Source organism: Ziziphus jujuba, chromosome 4 (assembly GCF_031755915.1).
Source record: "Ziziphus jujuba cultivar Dongzao chromosome 4, ASM3175591v1".
Classification (NCBI taxonomy): Eukaryota; Viridiplantae; Streptophyta; class Magnoliopsida; order Rosales; family Rhamnaceae; genus Ziziphus; species Ziziphus jujuba.
In genome coordinates, this window is record NC_083382.1 from 28,773,400 (window position 1) to 28,795,763 (window position 22,364).

At 35.5% G+C, this 22,364-nt stretch overlaps 1 long non-coding RNA gene across 1 annotated transcript in view; it reads right to left on the reverse strand.

Moving 5' to 3' along the window:
- LOC132803461 (uncharacterized) overlaps window positions 1–22,364 on the reverse strand; it is a 466,094-nt gene that overhangs the window by 87,034 nt on the left and 356,696 nt on the right. The gene's annotated exons all lie outside the window — the stretch shown is intronic.

Consider the following 22,364-nt stretch of genomic DNA (forward strand, 5'->3'; position numbering starts at 1 on the left):
TAAAACATTTTCATAAAACCCAATATTCGTATTTCCCGAAAACCAAGGGATCAAACAATTTAATAAACAATAAATAAATAAATACCCCAAATATAATTAAATGTAATAAAATATGATAAATAATTTTGAACATTTTGGGGTTTGAAATTTCCATCCAAAAATTTATACTTGACGCACAATACCATATACCAGTGATGCCCTCCGATACCCAGCATCCCGAGCACCGACTGGCAGGGGGTTAAAGAGAGAAACTTGCAAACGACATCGGCGTCCCGACAGTACCGCTGCTGAAACCGTCATCCCCACCAATATCAAACTTGCTTGCCCTCGGTCCAATGGCAACTCACGGAAGACATAATAACTTGCGCACTAACCACATATACACCGGAACACCAATACTGTATGAGTGCGTCTGTAACACCCCGTCCCGAATCATGTCGGAAATTTTTGCACGTTGACTGTTGACCGTTGACCAAAGGGTCAAAAATTGACTTTTTGATCCGGTTGGAATTCGAGGTTGACTGAGGTACCGTTACGAAGTACACGTTGGCACGAGATCGTAGACTGGTAGCACATTGAAAACGGAGCTACGGTTTGAAAGTTATGAGCAAAACAAGTTGAGGTCCAAACTGTCCAAGGGATGCCGGAGTTGACTTTTTATTCATGCAAGGTTGATTGTTGACTCATGCATGGTTGTGAAGTGCTCGTCGATACGAGTCCGTAGACTAGCGGCACGTCCGATTTGGACATGTGGTTTGAAAGTTATGGACCTGTAAAGTTTTTCAAATATCGTATTATTTTAATATTATTTTTACACGCATAACGATGTGCCACGTGTGACTCAATGAAGGTGACCATGTGTTACCATGTTGAGAAGCCACATGTCAACCATGTGTAAAAAATCAAATTATTTTTATTATTATTTTAAATAATAATATTATTATTAATATTATTTAATTATTTTTATTTTATTTCTTTTTCTTTTCCTTTTCTTTTTCTTTTTCTTTTTCTTTTTCTTTTCTTTTCCCCACGTGGGAAAACACCAATTCTTTCTTTTTTTTTTTTTTTTTTCTTTTTTCCTTTCTTCTTCCCCGAGCACCAAAACACACACACACGCACAGTTGTTTTTTTTTTCTCTCCCGACCGTCCCTCTCTCTCACCGTATTTTTCAAATTCTGGCCACCCATACAGTACACGCGGCCAGTGACGTGCGGAAGGAGGAGGCGAGCTCGGCCGCCAATTTTCATGGCCAGCCGCCGCCGGACGCGCACCGATCGGGCCGGAGAAGCCGCCGGCCGCCGGAATTTCTCTCTCCTCTTTTCTTGTGTTTTCCGGCCAGCCCAATCCCAATTGAGCCTCCTCTCCCCCTATTTTGGGTCCTCTGAATCCAAAAATGGCCTCCAATCTCAAAAATTCGAAGCCGTTTGAAAGATTCCTGAAAATCAAAACCGGCCGAAACTTCCCGACCAAATTCCGGCCACCTCCGGCGGAATTGGGGTCGATGGAGACCGGATTTGTGATCCTCATCCCATGAGCTTCGATTCGGTATATCATTCGACCATTTTGGTTAAAGTTTGTGTTTGACCCCCCGGGTACCGGGTATTATTTACCCGATTAAAATATTAATTTATTTGACTGTCTGTGAATTTTGTTCTAGGAGCACCGGTGAGTCGTAGAATTGATCCCGTGGGGATCATGGGTTAATTGCGTGCTCCAGGTGAGTGATCCACCTTTAAAAATATTTTTGGGGTAATTAATTGTATTTATGTGGTATTAAATTGATATCTGTAATTTGTGCTCATGTGGTGTATTTTAAATATTATTTTATATATATATTTACCCAATGGTGCTAAATGAAATTTTGAGATCATTAAGAAATTCCCGATTATTATTTTACTGTAGTTTAATTTATTTATTATGCATGAGCAATGTGTATTTTGGTAGTATTTATACGTGGTTTTAAATTTGATTTTTCGGGCATAATTGGGTTAAATATTTTACGAAAATATTGGATTAAATTTTATAAATTATGCCCATGGTATTTTTATGGTTGCATCTCGTATTTCGAGGAAAATTGTGGTTTGTTGATTATCGCTGTTTCGTACCGGGTTATTAAATAAAAATATGTGGGATGGTGTTTTGTGAAAATTTGGTATACTTCCCACGGTGGTTTTTGGAAAAACGGTACGGTTGTTTATTAATGTTTATTTTTGACGCACTCATACAGTATTGGTGTTCTGGTGTATGGTGTATGGACACGTGGTAGTGCGCGGTTATTATCTGGTTTAGCGCACGGTTATTACTTCACCCGTGAGTTGCCATTGGACCGTGGGCAGGCAAGGTTATTGTTGTGCACAGCCGCCCCCCTCGTTGGCCGGGTGATGGTTTGTAGCAGCGGTACTGTCGGGACGCCGAAGTGACCGTTGCAGGTTTCTCTCTTTAACCCCCCCCGCCAGTCGGTGCTCAGGACGCTGGGTATCGGAGGGCATCACCGGTATATGGTGTGGTGCGTCAGGTGTAATTGTCGGTGTAAATTGCAAATAATGTTTTAAACCCCAAAGGTGTTCTAAAATTATTTATTATAATTTATTGCAGTTTATTTATATTTGGGGTATTTATTTATTTATTTATTTATTTGTTTGTTGTTATTAAATTATTTGGTCCCTTGGTTTTTGGGGAGTACGTACATCGGATTTTGTGAAAATGTTTTTAAAAGGGGAACATTTCAAACGGAGCGAATGGTGAGGGTTTTGAGAGAAATTATTACTTCAAATATTTATTTATTTATTTAATTTAATTGTTCGGTATTGCTTAATTAAATTTCCTTATTTTTATATTATTAGTATAAAAGGTGTTCAGTAGTTCGGGTTACTCACTGAGATGATTAGCATCTCACACTCTTAAATTCCGTTCCCCTAGGTCCAGGTTGGAGACGTTGATTGTCCGGGGCGAGCCCAACGTCTCAGTTCGTTTGCCGAAGGTTCAAGAAGTTTTTCTTCACTTTTTCCTCTCTACCTTGTATTACATTCTCATCTGTCATTTTATAAATTCCGCATGTATCTGTATAATGCTCTGTATACTGTATTGGACGTGTAGTTGTTTTTTTATTGTACTGGGTTGCTGCTGTTGTTTCTTTTGAAGTGCTGAAATTTGTGGAACCATTTGTAGTCTGTGGGAGGAATAAGGGGATGTTGTTAGAAGTGTGTTTTCAGTGCAGGTAATTTGTGGTAAGTAAATCCCTTAGGGGAGGCTCTGTCGGATTTTCCGTTGGAGGGTCCGGTAGGGTTTCCCTGGGATCAGGGCTTGTCTAGGGTTCCGGAGGAGGAATTCTGGACGGGTCCTGACAGCGTCTAAAATAATTATTAAATTAATTATTACCGTACTGATTTTCCAAAATCACCGTGGAAAATATACCAATTTTGAAATTTACCATCCCACATATTTTCCTTTAACATACCCGGTACGAAACCATCGATAACAATATACAAATAATTTTTCTCGAATCACAAAATCCATCAAATAATATTCCACTGGCATAATTATAAAATTTAAACCACCAATTCAAACAAATAATTTTCTTAAAATATTTAAACCAATTATGCCCAAAAATAATATTAAAATCACATACGATTTATTATTGAAAATACCTTGCTCATGCGTAATAAATAAAATTAAATCACAATAAAATAATAATTTTCCACAATTATAATTAAATTGCACCACATGAGCAAAATTCCAAATATCAATTAAACACCAATTAAATATAATTAATTGTAAAATTTAAACCACCAATTCAAACAAATAATTTTCTTAAAATATTTAAACCAAATATGCCCAAAAATAATATTAAAATCACATACGATTTATTATTGAAAATATCTTGCTCATGCGTAATAAATAAAATTAAATCACAATAAAATAATAATTTTCCACAATTATAATTAAATTGCACCACATGAGCAAAATTCCAAATATCAATTAAACACCAATTAAATATAATTAATTGCCCAAAATATTTTTAAAAGTGGGTCACTCATCTTGAGCGCGTATATCAGCTAAGATCCTCCGCAGGATCAACTCCATTGCCCACATGTGCACCTAAAACATCCACAGTACACCAACCAAATATATTAATATTTTAATCGGATAACTCTCAAATGGGTACCCGGGGAGCGAACACAAACGACAACAAAAATTGACGAGTAATATACCGAATCGAAGCTTGAGTGACGAGGAGCACGGATCCGGTCTTACTTCCAGGAGATCGGACTCAAGGTGGCCGGAATCTCGCCGGAAAGCTTTCGGGATTCAACTCCTCGATTCTCCTAAACCGTCGCGAATTGGAGGAAAAGTGATTTCCGGCGAGCCACCGCAGTCACCGGCAACCGTCGCCGGCGGCAACCCGTCTGGTGGCTGATGACTGAGATTTTTGGGGGTTTTGTAGATCGAGGGGAGAGGGTTCCAATGGGACTGGCGGTGAGGCAAACGGAGGCTGGACGGTGAAGAGATTGGGGTTTGAAGGTTTTCAGCGCCTTGCTGGAAAATACTCCGATCCCTGCCCGTCGGAGGTCCGGTGGGCTGGCCGGAAATAAAGAGGTGGTGAAGGGTGACTGGTGCGTGTGGCCTGAAAATGGCCGGAAATGGGTCAAATGGCGGTGGCCGGTGGTGGAGGGGAAAAATCGCCGTCGAGCTTCATCGGCTCGATCTGGGCATGTCTAGCGACCGGTGGTCGTGAAATTTTGAGGGCGGCTGGTCGTTTCTCTCTCTCTTTCTCTCTCCTCCCCGTTGTTTTTGCCAAATAAAAGCCACCGTGGGTGACACTGTTCACCCACATGGACCAATCAGATGTCGACACGTGGCGTTACCATGCACTTAAGCCAAATATAATAAAATATTACGGTATCCAGCGAACTTCACACGTCCATAACTTTTTAACTAGATGTCCAATTTAAGCATGCCGCTAGTCTATGAACTTGTATTGATGAGTACTTTACAACCATACAAAATTCAAAACAAAATTATACAACGATAAAAAGTTAACTCCCAGTACCTTTTGGACAGTTTGCACCTCGACTTGTTTTGCCCATAACTTTCAAACCGTAGCTCCGTTTTCGACGTGCTACTAGTCTACGAACTTGGGGCATCATGCACTTCACCACAGTACCATGGTCAACTAAATATTTCAACTGGAACAAAAAGTCAACTTTTAACCCACTCGGTCAACAGTCAACCTCGGTTAACGTGCACGAATTCCGATGTGGTTTGGGTCGGGGTGTTACATGACAGCTCATATTCCTCTTCAAAATTTAAAGGGATGTATTCAATTTAGAATTTGATAGATTATTATGGAATTCTACAGACTCCATAAAAATCTTATAAGAATCCAACGAAATTTTTGAGATTAAGGCTGAATTTCATAATAATAATTTTCTTTACAATTTCACTGTTAAAATCTTTTCAAATCCATTAAAATATATAATTTTTAAAATATTTTAAAATCAATAACTTTTGAATACCATAATATTTTAAAAGAATTTTATAAAATCCTAATTGAATACATCTAGATTTTAATAGACTTTTATAAAATCCAACAAAATCTAAATTAAATATCATTAGACTTTTATGGATTCCTTTAAAATCTAAATCGAATAGTTCTAAACTTTTAAAAATTTTTAAAATCTTTCAAATTCTAAATTGAATATACCCTTATTAATACTTAGGCTAATTTTTAAAAAATAAGAATAATTATTCATAAAAATAAAAAATAAAAAAATAATAATTTTAGTTTATATATTTGATAGTAAAAATATCGATTTTATCCTTTTCTTAAAAAATATTTAAATTTGATAAAAATTAATTAAAAGTTAAATTTTATATTTACTTATATATTTGTAATATGTAATAATAAATATAAATCTAAATATAACAAGAACATTTGAAAATTTGACTAAATTAAAATATAGAAATAGAAAAAAAATTATTGTTCTTTCAAATAGGGGCATATATATACTTAAGAAGTAACTATTGCCAAATTAAAAACTTACAAAATAAAAAAAAATATATTCAGAATAAATATTCTATTTCAATATTTATTTCCCATACCAAACATATTTGTTTATATTTATATTTTTTTTATATTATAATCTCAGTATCATAGAGGACCCACCATGGTCAATTTTTATGTTGTATTGGGTGATGTGATAAGGTAAAGGTAGCGAGTGTCACCGCGACATGGATCTGGAGCTTTTAATGGATTCTGAATCTAGCTGAAGGATCCTACTAACGCCTAAATTTACTCCAACAATCTAATCATCTTTTGGAAGTTGTGTAAGTTTTCCTCGGATACTATATACAATCATTTCCCAAAGAAATATATAAATATTATATGTGGTAGATAAAACAGGCTTAGAAATCGAGCTTTATGCTCCTAAAAACGTGGAAATTTTTTCCTATAGTTTCCTACCAACCCATTAAACTAATCAAAGGCTCTGGTTTCTTCTTTTCTCTTTCTATTTTTCTAGCAAGATAACTTAGTCATTTATTAGTCTTTCATTTTTGTCATTTGGACTAGCAAACTCATAAAATTCTTTGGCAGCTTGATGTGTAACAAAGATAATGAAATGCACGGTTGAAATTAGCTAAGATACGACAACTTATGATTTTTAAGTCATACATCAAAATTGACACATAAAATGCTAACCTTACGCGAACCCTTCCACTATTCATTTAGTATTATTGTAGGATCTGCCATGTAGGCACGTGAAGTGTACAAGTTGTTAGTTTTAACTAAGTGCTGAGGTGGCTTTTCTGTTGTAAAATAGTTAGTATGAGTCAGTTGAGTAGTTAGCTGTTATTTTAGTTCTAGAAGTTACTGGTGCGTAGTTTAACACTTGTATAGAAGTTCTTTAATCACTGAATAAAATAACAAGAAAAATATTCCAGGAAATTTCACTGATTTCTCTCTCTCTCTCTCTTTTTTTTCTCGTATTTTTCTAAGCCTTCTTACTGAGAAAGTTTTCTTGCTGTTCATCTTGTTCTTTGGTTTCTCTTCTTGTTTTATATTTCTATATCATGGTATCAGAGCAGAGATTGTCGACAGTGAATACACAAATGGCAGAGTCAATCATGGATGTAATTGCGCACAAAATAGGAGATTCTTTGGTTACGGTCTCACCTTTCCCAACCAGCATACAGAAGCTTGATAATGAAAATTTCTTAGTTTGGAAATCTCAGATCTTGCTGATTCTGAGAGGACACAAACTTGATAAGTTTGTGCTCATTGATGAACCAGAATTCATGAAGGTTTTTGTCTCCAATGATGCTGTGGTTACAGAAGAAAATTTGCTGAAATATTCTACTGAGCAACAGATCTGGATCTTACAAGATCAGCTTTTGTTAGGTGGTTGATTGCTGCAATTTCTGCTGACCAGCTTGGTGATTTGATAGGATTGAGGACTTCACGAAGAGTTTGGGTCACAATTGAGGAGACCTATGCCTCTCAATCAGAGGTAGTGATGCTTCAGTTGCGAACTCAGTTGCAGACTACAAAGAAAGGAGGTATGAAAGTTATTGATTACTGTAAGAAAATGAAAAAGATTGTGGATCAGATGTCTGCAGGGGGATTTTCTGTGTCAGAAAAAGAACTTGTATTGTGTATCTTGACTGGCTTAGGTCTTGAATATGAGATGGTAAGGGTTAATTACATAAGCAGGCCTCCGTTGCCAAGTTTACAAGAGGTAAAAAACTTCCTGTCTCATTATGAAACTACAATTGAGCAAAACAATATAATAGCTATATACAGTACTGCAAATCTTGCCTCTGCATTAAATAGTCAAATGCAAATTAGAAATAATACTCGTTCTTCATTACAACCAAGAAATATCTCCTCTAGAAGTGCTAGTTCATATGCTGATAATGTTCATTCTTATAATGATGTTTCTAATCATGAGAGAACTGGCTCTGGTAAGATGTATATGCATGATTATCAAATGAGAGGAGGTTCTTATGATAATAGAGGAAGAGGATATTCTAGAAGAGGTCGAGGCAGAGGTAGGAGTGGTAGGCCGTGGAAGCCACAGTGTCAAATTTGTGGTTTAATTGAGTATCTTGCTAGTGTCTGTTATTATAGAGATTCAAACTCAGGGAATTCTATGTTTCAGGGTCAACATTTTGGTTCTCAGGGTTCTTTTTCAGGAGTCAATCCAATGTTTCAGAATTCTCCTATGTCATCTGGTGTTAATGCTCATCTTACACAACTTTGCAAACTTGGGTTTGTTAATCCTGTGTTATTCAACTCTGGTCCTTAAGGTCAATATCCTGTTGGAGTTTTTGGACATATTATGACACCACATGTTAATCATGCATCTGGTGGTGGACAATTTGGTTTTGGTTTATTACTTAGTAATGCAAGGGGTATACACTCGGATGGTTTTTCTTTCCCTGTAAATAGTAATGCTCACTCAGGTCAAACTTCTGCACATTTTGCAGCTACTCCTATGCTAGTTGGAGATCCAAATTGGTATTTGGATAGTGGAGCAACCAATCACATAGTTTCATCTGGAGATAATCTATTGCAACAGATGGAACATAGTGGTAATAATAAACTGCTTGTTAGAAATGGTCAAGATCTTGGTATTACAGGTGTAGATAATACACTTGTATATTCTCTTACTCATGCAAATTTTGCTTTGGCATTAAAAAGTGTTTTAGTTGTACCTCAGATCGCAAAGAACTTACTAAGTATTTCCAAACTAACCTGTGATAATGCTGTTACTGTTGAATTTGATGAGAATAATTGTTTGATTAAGGACAAACAATTGGGGGTAGTGGTGCTCAAAGGAATACTTGAAGATGGACTGTATAAACTACAAGTTCCATATCACAAGTCTTCTTCAAAGTCTCTACGTACGGACAATCAGTAGATTTATCAGCGGGTTGCAAATTTAAAAGTGCCAGTGAACACTATTATGTGTGTGTTGTCAGGAGTTGCTTCAGCCAACACCAGAGACTATGATTCAATTTGTAGTTCAGGTGTAGAATATTCAGATTTTGGTTCAGATTTTGGTTGTAAGAAGCATATTACTTGTTCTGGTTGTGATAGTTTGTTAGTCTTACCAGTTAAGGATAGTCTCAATTTTCATGTTGCCAATAAAACTGGTCTAGACTTTGATGTTTTGCATCAAAGGCTTGGACATGCCTCAGTTGGAGTAGTGAATAAGGTTCTTTCTTTGTACAAACCTAATATGAATATCAATAAAGAACTTTCATTTTGTGAAGCTTGTCAATATGGAAAGGGCCATTTGTGTGCTTTTCCTGTGTCTTCTTCTAAGGCTAGTGCACTTCTTGAATTGATACATACTGATGTTTTGGGACCTTCTTCTACTGTTTCACCAGAAAGTTTTCGATATTATATTCATTTTGTTGATGATTACTCACGGTATACTTGGATTTATCCTATGACAGTTAAATCTGAAGCTTTTGGTATTTTTAAACAGTTTCATGTTATGGTTGAAAGGCTATTTGATGCAAAGGTTAAGTGTTTACAGTCAGATTGGGATGGAGAGTACATATCATTTCTTCCTTATTTGAAGAGTTTTGGAATAAGTTTCAGGCATTCCTGTCCATACATGCATCAACAAAATGGAAGAGCTGAGAGGAAACATAGGCATATTGTTGAAGTTGGCCTATGTTTACTTGCTCAAGCTCACATGCCCTTGTTATACTGGTGGGAAGCTTTTAGTTCAGTAGTATATCTGATTAATAGGCTACCATCCAATGTTTTAAATTCTCAAGGCCCTTATTAGCTCCTGTTTCATAAAATTCCTGATTATCAATTTCTGAAAGTTTTTGGTTGTGCATGTTTTCCTTTTCTAAGACACTATAATGCTCAAAAGTTTTAGTTTCCCACAGCTAAATGTGTTTTTGTTGGGTATAGTGCTGATCATAAGGGTTACAAGTGCTTAGATTCTACAAGCAAAGTGTATATAGCTTGAAATGTTGTCTTCAATGAGAAAGAATTTCCTTTTGCTTATGGTTTTCTAAGGAATAATTCTTCTAAGCAGACTGGTCGTATTTCTTCAGAATGCTCTACTGCTTCTCTGCCTATTTTTAAATGTTCTTGTCAAGGTTCTAACTCTAAAAATATACCAGCTGCTGTGCCTATAACTCCTGTTTTGTCCACTAGTGATATTAGTACTTCAACTCCCTTCACATCTGGGAATTCTTCAGAACCTTCTACTTTCTTACCAAGTTTGTCACATATTGCTGATAATTCAAGATCTGCATCACCTATTACTGATACTTCAAGATCTGCATCTTTGCCATTACAATTAGAAGACCAGATGCATATTACCACTGATGATAAAGTGATAGGTATCTTGGCTAATTGTAATTCAACTCATCCTATGCAGACACCTTCCAAGAGTGGAATTTTTAAACCAAAAGTTTATGCTGTTCATCAATTTTCACATATTCAACATGTTAGTGAACATGTAACAGTGCAAGAAGCTCTAACAGATTCAAGGTGGAAACGAGCTATGGATGAAGAAAATGATGCTCTTGTAAGAAACAAGACCTGGACTCTAGTACCATATACTTCAAGAATGAATCTGGTTGGTCACAAATGGGTGTTTAGAGTTAAACACAATGCAGATGGCACTGTTCAAAGTCTTAAGGCTCAGCTGGTTGCAAAAGGTTTTCATCAACAGCCAGGTTTTGATTTTAATGAAACCTTCAGTCCTGTTATAAGGCCAACAACTATCAGACTTGTGTTAAGTATTGCTGTCACTCAAGGTTGGCCAGTGAAACAGCTAGATTTTAATAATGCATTTCTAAATGTTGACTTGAAAGCGGTAGTTTATATGGCTCAACCTCAAGGTTATGAGAATTCACAATTGCCAACTCATGCTTGCAGGCTTAACAAAGCATTATATTAGTTGAAACAGGCTCCTCGAGCTTGGTATGACAAGCTGAAAAGTGCTTTTCTTGATAAGGATTTTCAGAATTCAATTTTTGATCCTTCCTTGTTTGTTTTGAAAACCAAAACAACTTACATATTAGTATTGGTATATGTTGATGATATTATAATAACCGGGTCTAGTCTTGTAGATATTGAACAGCTAATTTCTAATCTCAACTCACGGTTTTCCTTGAAAGACTTGGGAGACTTAAGTTTTTTCCTTGGTATTGAAGTACAAAGGAATGCTATTGACACAATCAAAGTATATCAAAGATTTACTTCACAAAACAGGTATGGAGAATGCTAAACCTTCTCCATCACCAATGATGACCAGTAAGCCTTTGAGTTTAACCGATGGTGACATAATAGGCAAACCCGAAGTATATAGAAGCACAATTGGTGCTTTGCAGTATTTGACAATAACTAGCCAGATATTTGTTTTGCTATTAACAAACTAAGTTCGTTTGTTCAAGCTCCTACATCCTCACATTGGTAAGCCTGTAAAAGATTGATCAGGTTTCTTAAAGGAACTATGGATCATGGCTTATAGCTTCGAGCTTCTATAAAACTTGCTGTTCATGGTTTTTCTAATTCTAATTGGGCTAGTGATAGAAATGACAGAAGGTCTACAAGTGGTTATGGCATTTTTGTTGGATCAAATCTAATCTCATGGAGTTCTGAAAAACAATCAGTGGTGGCTCGTTCTAGTAGAGAAGCAGAGTACAGGGCATTGGCTCATATCACTTCTGAATTGTGCTGGTTACAAAACTTTTTTAAGGAATTACAGCTTTGTTTGCCAACACTAGTTGTTTGGACCGACAGTTTAAGTGCAGCAGCTCTGGTGATCAATCCAGTCTTACATCAAAGAACCAAACATATTGAATTGGATATACATTTTGTGAGAGATAAAGTGTTAGATAAGTTTCTTGAAATCCGATATATGCCAACTAAGGAACAAGTGGCTGATGTTTTTACTAAATCTTTAGGTACTTCAAGATTTTTGTATCTAAAGTCAAAATTGGGTATTGTTAATGCTATTTGATTTTTTTTATTGTTTGCAATAGTAAGGGGAATGCTGTCTTTCAAACTCAAGTTGTCTGATTTGTATCAATCAAATGAGTTTGAGGGGGAATATTGTAGGATCTGCCATGTAGGCACGTGAAGTGTACAAGCTGTTAATTTTAACTAAGTGCTGAGGTGGCTTTTCTGTTGTAAAATAGTTAGTATGAGTCAGTTGAGTAGTTAGTTGTCATTTTAGTTCTAGAAGTTTCTGGTGCGTAGTTCAACACTTGTATATAAGTTCTTTAATCAATGAATAAAATAACAAGAAAAATATTCCAGGAAATTTCACTGATTTCTCCCTCTCTCTCTCTCTCTCTCTCTCTCTTTCTCTCTTTCTTTTCTCTTGTATTTTTCTAAGCCTTCTTACTGAGAAAGTTTTCTTGTTGTTCATCTTGTTCCTTGGTTTCTCTTCTTGTTTTATATTTCTATATCAAGTATTATTATTATTATTATTTTGGTAAAAGGCTCGCTATCATTCATTGTCCACTAAAAACGACCAATTCGACTAATCATCAGGAAAAAAACCAAAAGAAAGATCAACCACTTGGAATTTGACTCAATTGGTGATAACGTTTTGCTTTTCTACTTGGTAAGCGCAGACTTCTAAAGTTTTTTTCACCGAAAAAAGAAAAAGAAAAAGGAAAGACTTCTAAAGTTTAGCAAGTCAAGTGCCTTTTAGTAAACTGGCCGTTAATCTATTGCATGAATATGGAATTCCCTTTCTCAGCCCAAATATTTCACCCAAAAAAATAAAAATCAAATAAACAAAGAAAGAGAAGAAGACTTGGAAAGTTTAGCAAGTCAATTGCCTTTTAGTAGTAAATTGGCCATTAATCTATTGCATGAATATGGATTTCCCTTTTTCAGCCTAAATATGTGTATATGCGGTGGTAATGATAGTGGTTGTTGATCATCATTAGTGGAGTGTAGGAAACACTACGTCATACCTTTTTTATTATCCGAAAAGGAATTTAAAGTAGTACTTTATTGGGGAATTTGGCCTAATATCCTTTTCGGGATGAGCTTAATGATATTTGCCCCTTCATTTGCTATTCTTTTTTTTCTACCATTCAATACCTATTTTAACCTTAAAACAATGAAAAATGACTTGGGTATCCATCCATTCCACTCTACGTTGCTTTTGCAAAAAAAAAAAAAAAAAAACTCAGGTCCTTTTATTTTTTAGACAAAGAAAGAACAAAAATCCACCTTTTAGAAAAAGAAAACAAAGTACATCAAGTAATTGTTTTTACAAGAATACACAAAAATACAAAAAAACAAAGGAAGCTTCATCTCAGCACCCTTAAAAATACGAAAAAAAAAACAAAAAAAACAAAACTTCATCTCATCTCAGCACCCTTGAACAACTATCTCTGAGGTAATTATTTTAATATTTTTGTTTATTTGTTGCCGTGGACCGGTGTGGGTTTGTTTTTGTGTTAATTTTTTACCTTGCTGTGATCGGTGTGGATTTGTTTTTGTGTTTATTTGTTGCCTTGCCGTAGACTTGTGTCCGTTTTTTTTTTTTTTTTTTTATGTTTATTTTTTGCCTTACCATTAAATACTTACAAATTTAGTACAATGTGATACATTGAAACTTTTTTTGATTATAACCTAGGTTTTAGGATAGATTGATATTGGGTATCAGTAGGAAATGAAGAGACGAAAAAAATAGGATCGGTTTGGCCTTAAACAGTGGACGGAGGTGGGAGAAATAACCGGGTCAAAAATCAGATCGGGACCGGTTTAGGCAGGTTCGGGTCAACCCGGCTCAAGGTTGAAGATGGAGCGAACAACACCAAGATGACACGTCATTTTTTAATTTTAAAAACTTTTTTAAAAAAATTTTTTTTTTTGGGTTCCATCGACATCCCTGAGCATGGAAAATAAATAAAGGATGAAGGCAGGGAAATCAATGAATTTGATGAAGAATAATGTTAGTTTGTAATAAATAAACATAATATATGTGTATATATATATATTTGTTACAACTTAGGGATTTTTTACTATGATCGAAGTTTAAATCCTAAAGCTAAAGGTGTTATCTCATTAGTGCATGATACTCAAACTCTGTCTAGAAAACTGCTTTTGTGGGTTGAAAAGATGAATTTTTATAAAAATGTACTTGACCCTTAAGAAACTAATTATTTTTCTTTTTTGATTTGTATACAGATAACTCCTTGACCCTAAACTAATTATACAGATGCAATAAATATAAAGTGAATGATTTGTAGAGCATATATAGGTGTCGGTAGGTTTGAGCTTGTATAACCAAATCAGGTTAAACACAAGCAGAATGGGGAAGAGATGTAGCTACATTAGTTGACATACTCATATAGAAGTGGTGGACATGTTGCAGTCTAGCTTAACTTGTATGTTCAAATTATAGTCTGCAACTTTCTATGCACATTTTTTAGACATATATTGTCTATTAAGAAATAATTAAATATAACATGAATATGATATGTATATATACAGTCTAAGGGCTGCTTTTGATTGGCTTATAACAATCTGTTTGTTGCATAGCTTCTATGTAGTCTTCCACCTCTATACTTCACTTTCTTGTTTTTCTTTTTTGGGTGAATTGACTACTTCCTCTCCAGTCATTTCAATATTTCACTTTATCTGCTTCTGCATGTAGCATCATAATTGGCCACAATTGTGGGTTGCTCTATTAAAACCCCACTTTAGACTATAACTGCATTAGAAATCTTAGTTGCTTTTCAGACCCTTTTTTTTCCTTTTAATTTTTTTCTTCTTCCTTTTTGCTAGGGTAATTTATTACTAAAAATCAGTACTTGGAGATAAGAGAAAAATACTTTATGATTAATTAGATTTGAAGTTGAGATTTCCAGAGTTAGTACTTGTTGTTAATTGTTAGTTCTTTCTAAAGGTATAGATATATATATATATATATATAGAGAGAGAGAGAGAGGGAGAGAAGATCGGTGCATAAAATTTTAGGTACATGGTTAGCTAGAAGCAAACACGCAAATACTTTATCCCCAAAAAAGAAAAAAAAAATAAAGAAGAAGAAGAAGATAGAAAGAGTTAGAAGTAAACATACTGCTATACAGTAAATGTTCAGTAAATGTTTTGTAGATGGCATACATAATATCCTTAGGAAGAGAGCGTATGAAATTGAGGATTGCGGTTATTTATATATGTATACATAATTGACAATGTGGTTAAAGGTAGAAAAAAATTTATTAATGTTGTCAATGTACATTTATAGGTTGTACTTTATAATGGCACCAAAGAGGAACTTGCGAGCTCAATTGAAGAAGGGAGGTAAGAAGGTGCAAAGTAAAAAACGTAGTGGTAGCACATCAGCACCCGACTCTAAGCGTCGATGAACTACTAGGTAGCAATCCAAAGCTACGACGGAAAGCACCAAACTTCCAGGGCACGTTCCACTCTCCTCTCCCCTACTTGAGATGGTAAGTTTTATATTCATTTATGTAGTTTTGTGCGGTAAATGATAAGACATCCGTCAGTATTTATTCATGAATGTGAATACTTGAGAAAAACTTCACCCGGGCCATTGGAATTTATTTTAGTTCATTGTAGGTTGATTACCGATGGTTTCATCGATAATTACCACTAGTGTAAAAATGTGAACCCATATGTCTTAAGATTTGGTTGAAAATTATTATTATCAAGTTAGGGTGGAAAAATATGGTATGATTAAATGGTTGATGTCCATTCCATTTATGTAATTCATGTTACAGCCCATCGACGCTCCAAAGGATCGGATCTTCCAGGATGCTGATATATTTAAAGTTAGGGCACATTCAGTCTGGAATCCAATAGAAGCGAACAAAGTAATTACAAGTATCCTCACAAGTGAGCAACTGGAAAAGTATAGACAAATATGTTTTGGACACTTACTTGACATGAAGAACCTCAGGTTCTCTGGTCATCTAGTGCATCACCTGCTTTGCAGACGAGTTATGTCCAACGATCCAGAAGTACTGGAGTTTAACTTTGGCAAATCTGGAGTGCGGTTTACAAAGTGGGAATTCGCACTCATTAGTGACTTAATGTTTTGTAGGTACCCTTCCATGTATGATATGCAAATTTCCAAAGGAAAGGAGCTGTGCACGAGGTTGCTAGATGACAGGACTGACTTGAAACTGCCCGAACTGGAACGAATATTCAAGGGTACACATTTTGTGGATGACTGGGATGCTGTAAGAATTGCGTTACTATATTTCTTAGTTCATGGTGTACTCGGAATGGATCCAAGGGTTCAAATAAATAGAAAATTCATTGATTTGGTTGCTGATATTGAGGAATTTAATTCCTACCTGTGGGGCATTCTGCGCTACAAAGAGACGATCAACTTATTCCACAATGCATCCCAGCATAGAGGACGTGCAGTAAAGAATAAATCATAGTCGTATGACCTAAAAGATTTTCCATTGGCGTTTCAAATACGGTAATATATTTAATACATGTAGCGTTTACTTAAAAATTATATTTAATAACCTATAATTGTGGGGGTTCGAAGCAATCCCTGATTTTGGTAACCATTTTGGCAAGCAGCAAGAAACCAGTTATTTGAGGATCCTTGGATGGCATGCTACAAGTCAATCGAACCATTTTGCTGTCCATAATTGGTTCACCTCAAATAGCAATGTAAGGTAAATTTATTTAGACTACATGGTATGACTACATTCAAGTTACATTACCAATGTCCAGTTTCCAAATTCACTTTTTTTCCTTTCTTCATTTCATATAATATGTTGGGCATTGAAGGTTAGATGCTACCGATGAGGAGAAGACTATGGATTACTGGCGAACAATAGCAGTGAACATACATGAAGTTCGCTATACGGCACCACCACTTGTAGTACCGATAGCTACCGTTGGTGCTAAAGATGCGTCCAAAGCTGAGGAGCATTCTAGTGCCCCTCCAGATGCTAATTTCAGGGTATGCAATTGTTACTTGCACGCAAATTTGTATTTCATATGTTGTACTAATATATATTGACTTATGTTTTGGATATTGATATTGATTAGCTTGCTTGCTTGAAGGCAAAATTTGATGAATTAAAGAAAGAGATGGCATCGTTAAGGAAGATGCTTAGTTCTGTTATTGACCAACAAAAGCATCAGGTATCATTTAGACAACTTAGTATACTTTAGGGTCTTAACATTATTAAATTATATATTGTACTTCAGCAATTATTTGTTGTTAGTTTTTGGGAACTACAAAATAACAATTGTGTTTTGCAGGTTGAACATCATATGCACACCCATTCACCATCATCTTCGATGCGACCATCATCCCCTCTGGCACCGTCATTTTGAGAACCAGCCGAAGAATTTGATGCACCCATAAACGGTTCCAATGGTAGGAAGGAGGATGAGGATTGTACAATACCGTTCGAGCCTACCATACCTGGAGGACCCTATGTGGAGGATTCCTGGCTTTGGTGCCATATGGGTCTTTGCATTTGGGGTGGGATATCAGTGCTTCAGCTGATAGTCCACATCATGACCAATCAGCTGAGATTGAGGTGGAGGCTTGGATTCATAAAGTTGGTGATACAAGCCGATTCGGTAGAGTATACCACCAGTCACATCACGTCATCTCTCCTTACACCTACCCGTGTAAGAAGAAGGTCAAATTTAATCTTAATTAACATATTGATGCATCGAAGGAGAGGGCCTTCGATGAGTGGTATAGGGTGGCACCGAACGGAGCAACCATGTGTACATCTTATATAACGGTGGGGAAGAAATTTTTTGCTGAGCTACTTACCCCTGCAGGATGGTTGATGTAACATCTCGTCCCAAAGTACATCAGAATTTTTGCACGTTGACCGAGGTTGACCGTTGATTGATAGGGTCAAAATTTTGACTTTTTGTTTTAGATGGAATTTGGCGTTGGTTGAGGCACCGATGTGGAGTACACATCGACCCGAGTCCGTAGACTAGTAGCACTTAAAAAACGGAGCTACCATTTGAAAGTTACGAGCAAAACAAGTTGAGGTCTAAACTGTTTCGATCTTCAGGAGGTAAGACTCAATCCATGATCCTCGTTCCATAAGCTTCGTTTCAGTATATTACTCACAAATTTTGGTTAATATTTGTGTTAAATCCTCCGGATAACCGTGTATAATTTATCCGATTAAAATATTAATTTAATTGGTTTGTGTATTGTCAATGTTCTAAGAACACGTGTGAATTGTAAAATTGATCCTATGGAGGCTCTTGGTTTAATTGCATCTCGTGGTGAGTGACCTACCTTCAAGCTTAATTTTGGATGTTTAATTATAAGTATTTTGTGATAATTGATTATTTGAAAATGTGATATTTCATGTGTTAATTGTTTAGCAAAATTATATTTGAAATTTTGATGGCACAATTTGAATAAATTGAAATGTATATGTGCGTTAAAGCATATTTTGATTTTGATAAATTATGGAGATTTTATTTTTATGAAATCCAATTTTAAAGAAATTGTGAATTTGAATTGTTGTCGAATTTAATTGTGAATTTATTTATGCTTTATAAAAATGTATATTTATGAGAATTTTGATTATTGTTGATTTTATGAGGTTTAAATGACCTATTTGATTCAAATTGGTTTTTGAAGATTTGAGGAAGAAGTATTAATTTAAATTATTATGTTAAAAAATATTTATGCCATTGGAAAATTTGTATATTTAAATTGATGGAATTTATGCGCATGTGGATTTCTATGCAGATTTCAATGCGGTTTTATTTGTATTAAATTTGGAGGATGTGGAGAAAATATTTATTAAATGTTATCACGCATTGAAACAATGGTGGAAAAATTATTTTATGGTATTGAACAATATTGGATATATATATATATATATACCATTGGATATTAAGATGATGGATTATTTGATGAATTGAAGTTGTGGGTATTATCCCTTGTTTTATAAAAATTGGGAATTGGTATATATTTATATATATAGTTATGATTTTTTAGATGCACCTATACAGTACCGGTGTTCTGTAGTTGTGGATGTGATTAGCGCACTGGTGGAGTGTGATAAGCGCGCAGGTTTATACTCACCTGTGGTTGCCATCGGACCGAGAGCAGGCAAGTTTGATATTGGCCATAGCCGCCCCCTCCGTGGCCAGGATTGAGTTTTAGCATCGGTGCTACTGGATGCCAGGGCGGCCTGGATGCCGGTTTTCTCTCTATAACCTCCTCGCCAGATGGTGCCTTGGGATGCTAGGCACTATAAGGCAGCACTGGTATATAGTATGGTGCGTCAAGTTATTTTTCTCCCACCCGATTATCAAAGTTAAATGTTTTTCAAAATGGTAATTGAAATAAAGAGTGTATATTGTGTTAAATCTTGCTTGATTAATTTGATTGTGTTGAATTCTTCTAATATGAAATTTGTTATTTATTTATTCATTTATTTAGATGTGATCTTATTTATCTTGTGGTAATTTACTATAAATTCAATTAATTGTTATTAATATATTCTCAAGGTAAATTTCAATTCTTAATATTTGTTGCTGTTTGCATTTATTCATTTATGATGTCCTTACTTTTCGGGGTATATAAATGTTGGGTTTTGTGAAATGCTTTAAAAGGAGAACTTTTCCAACTGAGTGAGTTGTGAGAATTTTGAGAGCAAGATCATCTTCAAATAATTACTATTATTATTATTCTAGCATTATTAATATTATGGTACAGTAGATTGGATCATTCACTGAGATGATTAGCATCTCACGTTTTTAAATTCGTTCCCCTAGGCCTAGGTTAGTAGACATCGACGTCCGAGGCGAGCTCGACATCTTTTCCGTGTAATATTTCTTTCTTTTCTCTACTGTCACAACTTTTATTTTGGTGTTGTAACTCAAATGCTCTGTATACTATGTTGGACATTATTAAATAGTGTATTGCACGGATCCCCTGTTTATTATTTATGAAGTGCTGTAAATTTGTGGAATGAATTGTAGTAAGATGGGAGGAATAAAGGGACATCTATAGAAGTGTGTTTTCAGTGTAAGGAATTTGTGGTAAGTCCAACCCTTAGGGAAGGTTCTGCCGAATTTTCCATTGGAGGGTCCGGTAGGGTTTCCCTGGGATCAGGGCTTGTTTAGGGTTCCGGTAAGGGATCTTGGAGGGGTCCTGATAGTTGACTTCCGATTTAAGTTATATACTTTATTTCCATGTAAATTCATTGTGTTCCTACGCTTGGAATGATGTTTTATTTATCACCTCGCACTTGTTTTTTATTTCCTTTAATGTGTTTTTACAGCATATTGACACTATTTTGTATTTCGTATTTCATACGAAAAAGGTGATTTGAGAATGAGAAGATGTTCACCCACAACTGTGCCATATTAGACGTGTTATTTTGGGTAAGATGATGGGATGTTACTGTGTTGCATAATGTTATATTGATGACATTTTATATTGTATCTATTTAATTATTTGACAGTCATCCATCAAGGGGCATTATCCCATATGGGAGGCATCTCGAAGCACATATTCATGTGATTTGACACTTCGTAGCTATGTGCGTGGGAAGTCACCCAAACCTAGCGTGCCGTGGCGGAGATGTGATTATGTAAGTCTATACATATATTTAAAAAAAATTTGACTAAGTTTCCCAATTTGTGGATATGAGGTTACGTTCTAACTTTTAGGTGTACATCTTTGTCAACAATGGAGGCACCCATTGGTTGGCAACATATGTGGACTTGAAGGCTCGACATATTGATTTATACGATAGAAATATGGGAAATAAATATGTCCAGAATAGAGAGTTGAAAAATGCGGAATGCCTTACGTATATGCTGCCTTACCTATTGAGGGATGTGAGATATTACGAGAAGAATCCGGACGTACTTCCAACTTTAGAGCCATTCACGATGACCATGATCAAAGATGCACCCCGCCAAGATAATGGGTATGAATGTGTTGTTATTTCAAACCACTTCTATTGCTGCTTTTTAATTGTGCTTACGTGTGGAAATACACGTGGTTGGTTTTCATTAATGCTATTTTGCAGGGGTGATTGTGGTGTCTACGCTTTGAAATTTATTAAATACAAGAGCAGTGAGGAGAACCTTTCATTTGGCCCGGAAGACATTAGCTTGTTTAGAAAAAAATATGCTGTTGAGTTGTACTTTAATAAACTTTCAATGTAGGTCGTATGTTTAATGTTATGACACCCTATATTAACATTATCTTAATATGTTGAACCTAGCTTTAGTAATGATAACCGTTAACAAAAAAAGAGAAAAGAAGACCCTCGGTTGTAATAAAAATTCAAACAAAGATGATTACCGATGGTGCATCGATAATTCCCGATGCACTATCGGTAATTACCAATACGCTTTTGGTAATATCAATTCACATATTGTTTTACTCCAAAGAGTCCGCTAATGCGTGTTTCTGGCAAAAACATGCAAAATATACATTCATCAATGAACCTAAACAGAAAAAACCCTAAAAGTTTGGAAAATTTTCTCAAATTGGCAAAAAAATTTGATTACCGTAGGTTTCATCGGTAATTACCGAAACCCCTGTGCTAATCACATTTTACCAATTTTTTGGCCCCCACAAGTCCCCTAATGTGTGTTAAATGCAAAAATATGCAAAATATACATTATTCAATGATCCTAAGGAGAAAAACCCCAAAAGTTCGGAAAAAGTTATCAAATTGGCAAAAAAATTTGATTACCGTAGGGCTTTCTGTAATTACCGATGAAACCTATGGTAATCAATTTATACTTGCTGGAACAATTACTGTAGGTTTCATCGGTAATTACCAAAACCCTATGGTTATCACATTTTACCAATTTTTTGGCCCTCACAAGTCCCCTAATGTGTGTTAAATGCAACAACATGCAAAATATAGATTCTTCAATGATTCCAAGGAGAAAAAATCCTAAAAGTTCTGTAAAAGTTCTCAAATTGGCATAAAAATTTGATTACTGTAGGGCCTTTGGTAATTACCGATGAAACCTATGGTAATCAATTTATACTTGCTGGAAAAATTACCGTAGGTTTCATCGGTAATTACCGAAACCCCCGTGGTAATCATATTTTACCAATTTTTTGGCCCCCATAAGTCCCCTAATGTGTGTTAAATGCAACAACATGCAAAATATACATTATTAAATGATCCTAAGAAGAAAAAAACCCCAAAAGTTCAGAAAAAGTTATCAATTTGGCAAAAAAATTTGATTACCATAGGGCTTTCGGTAATTACCAATGAAACCTATGGTAATCAATTTATACTTGCTGGAAAAATTACCATAGAAATCATCGGTAATTACCAAAACCCTATTGTTATCACTTTTACCAATTTTTTGGCCCCCACAAGTCCCCTAA